Genomic DNA, 4964 nt, shown 5'->3' on the forward strand with positions numbered 1-4964 from the left:
CGGCAAAAGAGTTATGCCGACAAAGGAAGGAAAGATGTTGAATTTCAAGTTGGTGATCGTGTTATGTTAAAAGTTTCGCCTTGGAAGGGTGTTATTCGTTTTGGTAAAAGAGGGAAGTTAAGTCCTCGTTTCGTGGGACCGTTTGAGATCATTGAAAGAGTTGGACCGGTGGCTTATCGTTTGAAGTTGCCACAAGAACTCAGTGCTGTTCACGATGTTTTCCATATTTCGAACTTAAAGAAGTGTTTGGCTGAATTTGATCAGACTATTCCTTTGGAGGAACTTCAAGTTGACAAGCAATTGCATTTTATCGAGGAGCCAGTTGAGATCATGGACCGAGAGGTTAAGACTCTTAAACAGAGTAGAATTCCTATTGTTCGGGTCCGATGGAACGCTAGACGCGGTCCCGAGTTCACTTGGGAGCGTGAAGACCAAATGAAGCAGAAGTATCCGCATTTGTTCTCAGATGCCGAATCAACCCCTGCGCCTGCTTAAATTTCGGGACGAAATTTCCATAACGGGGAGGTACTGTCACGACCCTACTTTTTCCGTTATCTTTTTCTGTTAATTATTTAACGACCGTTAACTGTTAGTGTGCCACGTCATTTCCATGACCTATATTATTATTTTTGTAATAATATATATATAATAATTATTATGTGTTATGTGGATATATGTATTCATATTTTAAATTATACGTTTCTACGTTCCGCGGATTTCCATCCGGCGAATCTTTTCGGTTTTTAAACCAACGGTCGAGCTTTCGGGATTTTTAAATCCTAAATATTTTAAATATGATATTTTAAGGTCATATTATTAATAGGTGTATTTATATTTATTTTTCGTCACGCGTTCGTTATCTTTCCGGATTTTTAATCGCGTAAGCGTGTTTTCGCGTTTCGGGGTTCGTTCGGGCTTTCGGGCCAAAAGTAATTTAACATTAAGTGAGATGGGCTAGTGGGGCCCACCCCACTCCCCTTGGATCGGCCGAAGCTAAGGGGGAGTATACTCCCCTTTGCTTCTCATTTGTTTCCCATATTTTTTTTTTAGCAAGTTATACCTAAAACCTAATACTTGCAATTTTCTCTCAAACCCTCTTCCCCCCTCTCCCTTGTGCCGTCACCATCCACCACCAACATCACCATCATCATCTAAAATTGTAGCTTGGATCGAGGATTGAATAGCATACACGCGTTCCTCTCTTCGTTCTCTACACATCTATATACTTTGATTCTCGATTAGGGTATAAACCCTAACCCTAGAACTTTCCATATTTATTTATATTTCTGTATTTTGATGTTATATGATTAGTATGATATGTATAAGTTGTTGTAATGTTGTTTGAATGCGTAGGATTACTCGTTTGTTCATGTTTTCGGTTTGTAAATTTTGGACAGCAGTTTGATTCGAATATTCTGACTATATAACTGTTATGAATGTTAAAATAAAGTACATAAATGAGTTCCTCTCATCAAGACATTAATTTTAGACTCCGGATTCATGTCGTTTCGATTCCCGGAGCCCTAGATATGCTTAATTTGGTTTTTGTTAAAGATTGAAAGGTGTTCTTGGCATGAACAAGGTTAGGTCCGACTTTGTGACCATCCTTGGTGTCTTTAGGGTGTGTCATTTGGTTAGGACTGATGGTGAGACGAATTTTTATGTTCGGGTCACCTAAATCCGAGCCACGGTTCACCCGTTGTACCCGAATTACCGTTTTGAGTAAATTGATCTCCCAAATGTTGTCATGGCTGATATCCACGACCTAGGGACTGTTCTTGGAGTGTTTTTGAGTTCATAATTGTGTCGGGTGGTTTGAGTAGGTGAAGTTGCATATGTGGCTTGCCCGAAACCGACACCCGGGGCTCAAGATACGACCCGACGAACTTTTAAACTTAAAACTTATGGTTAATGATTAAACTTATGATAAAATTTATGGAATTCATTATTAATTAATTACTTATGATAAAAGAAGTAATTATTATTATTTAAAACATATGATATAAATATTTATTATATCATTTAATTATTAATTATAATTTAATTAACATTTTAATTAAACTTATGATTAGTAATACTTTTATTATTAAAGGAAAATACTTATGATAAGTATTAAATTTGTTTTTGAGAAATTATTAAAAGACTTATAATAAATATTAAATAATTATTTAATTATTATAAGACTTAATTATTATTTAATTATGACTTAATTATTATTTAATTATGACTTAATTATTATTTAATTATGACTTAATTATTATTTAATTATGACTTAATTATTAAATACTTATGATTTAATAATTTTAATTAGAAACTTATGATATGATTAATAATTCATTATTAATTAATAATACCTATGATATGATTTAAAATTCATTATAAATTAATAATATTTATATTATGATTGATATTTAATTAATTAATTAAATACTTATGTTATACTAATTATAACATTTCAACTTATATTAACTTTAATAATTCATTTTTATTTAATTAAACTTATGTTAAGACTTTATTATACACATTTGACTTTAAATAACATTATAACCTATGTTATTATTATAACTTATACTTTTAAAATTAATATTGATTATGTTTGACCAAGGTTGACTTTTAAGTTGACTTTCGGTTGACTTTGACTTCCAGTTGACTTCAGTTGACTTTCTAAATAAGGAAACTTTCCTAACTTCAAAACTTTCTAAAAATAGAACTTTCTAAATTTGGAAACTTTCCAAAAATAGAAACTTTCCAAAAATAGAAACTTTCCAAAAATAGAAACTTTCTAAAAATAGAAACTTTCCAAAAATGGAAACCTGCTAAAAATAGAAACTTTCTAAAAATAGAAAGTGTGTGTCCTTATGCTGTTCCAATCAAACCGATGCTTGCTGAGTAATGTTCTATGCCTACTTGCAACATGTACAATAGCTATCATACTAAGACTTGGCCTAAGTTAGTTATTTATTTCGACCTGCTTTATTTATAGGTCGGCGTTGTGATCTTTCTTGATCACATTACTTTACTTGCTGTTCGCTTGTTTGTGAGATTTCTTCAGTTGCTATTTAAGGTGAGTTATAGTCCCATTTTTCTATTTTAAATCTTTTGGGATGAGAATACATGCAATTTATTTTATATTTTGGACACATGTGGAAGTTGGTTTAAATTATTCATTGTGAGTTGAACAAAAATATTCCCTAGTCTGGTAACTGTAATCACTGGTTTCTACTGGTGAACGCGAATCCTATGGATAGATCTATCGGGTTTGACAACCCCATTTCGAGCTAGTCGCGCTAGCAATTTATAATCGGAATGTTTAGTACTTCGTATTTTGTTGTAGATACACTTGTTCGGTGTATATTATTTATTGTGTTTGGCAAGGGTAAATAAATGGTTAAGTGGTTACCAGGTGGCTCACGGAAAATGGAATAATGTTTTATTATATGTTTTCTAGCATATAATTTGGTGGTTTAAAAAGGAGTTTTATGTTTTCAAACATAAATTTTTATTGTTTAAATTAAATATTGTTTGCAATATTAAACCTATAATTCACTCAACATTTTTGTTGACAGTTACTCGCATGTTTTATTCTCAGGTTCATGATTGATTGCTTCCGCTGTGCTTAGAGAGTCTGCATATTTATGATGGCAGCTTTTGTTAAACATTAACTTGCATTCTATTTTGTTACATTAAAAAGTGGTTGTTTGTTGACTTTATTTTGGTCAACTTTTGGTTAAAGTATTATTGTATAGTTTTTCTAAACTTATACATTTTAGTAGATTTCCTTTATAGGAAATCATTTTTAAATAAAGAATGCAAGGTTGTTTTATTAAATTCATATAGAGTTTCGATCAAGCTGTGGGACCAAGTGACGGAGCCGTTAAGTGTTTTGACGGAGTCATCACACTTTGGTTCAATTTCTATAACTATAACAATCTTATTTCAAGTGATGATCTTACTTGAACTTGTTTTCGTGTCATGATTCTGCTTCAAGAACTTCGAGCCATCCAAGGATCCGTTGAAGCTAGATCCATTTTTCTCTTTTCCAGTAGGTTTATCCAAGGAACTTAAGGTAGTAATGATATTCATAACATCATTCGATTCATACATATAAAGCTATCTTATTCGAAGGTTTAAACTTGTAATCACTAGAACATAGTTTAGTTAATTCTAAACTTGTTCGCAAACAAAAGTTAATCCTTCTAACTTGACTTTTAAAATCAACTAAACACATGTTCTATATCTATATGATATGCTAACTTAATGATTTAAAACCTAAAAACACGAAAAACACCGTAAAACCGGATTTACGCCGTCGTAGTAACACCGCGGGCTGTTTTGGGTTAGTTAATTAAAAACTATGATAAACTTTGATTTAAAAGTTGTTATTCTGAGAAAATGATTTTTATTATGAACATGAAACTATATCTAAAAATTATGGTTAAACTCAAAGTGGAAGTATGTTTTCTAAAATGGTCATCTAGACGTCGTTCTTTCGACTGAAATGACTACCTTTACAAAAACGACTTGTAACTTATTTTTCCGACTATAAACCTATAATTTTTCTGTTTAGATTCATAAAATAGAGTTCAATATGAAACCATAGCAATTTGATTCACTCAAAACGGATTTAAAATGAAGAAGTTATGGGTAAAACAAGATTGGATAATTTTTCTCATTTTAGCTACGTGAAAATTGGTAACAAATCTATTCCAACCATAACTTAATCAACTTGTATTGTATATTATGTAATCTTGAGATACCATAGACACGTATACAATGTTTCGACCTATCATGTCGACACATCTATATATATTTCGGAACAACCATAGACACTCTATATGTGAATGTTGGAGTTAGCTATACAGGGTTGAGGTTGATTCCAAAATATATATAGTTTGAGTTATGATCAATACTGAGATACGTATACACTGGGTCGTGGATTGATTCAAGATAATATTTACCGATTT

Source organism: Rutidosis leptorrhynchoides, chromosome 2 (assembly GCF_046630445.1).
Source record: "Rutidosis leptorrhynchoides isolate AG116_Rl617_1_P2 chromosome 2, CSIRO_AGI_Rlap_v1, whole genome shotgun sequence".
Taxonomy (NCBI): Eukaryota; Viridiplantae; Streptophyta; class Magnoliopsida; order Asterales; family Asteraceae; genus Rutidosis; species Rutidosis leptorrhynchoides.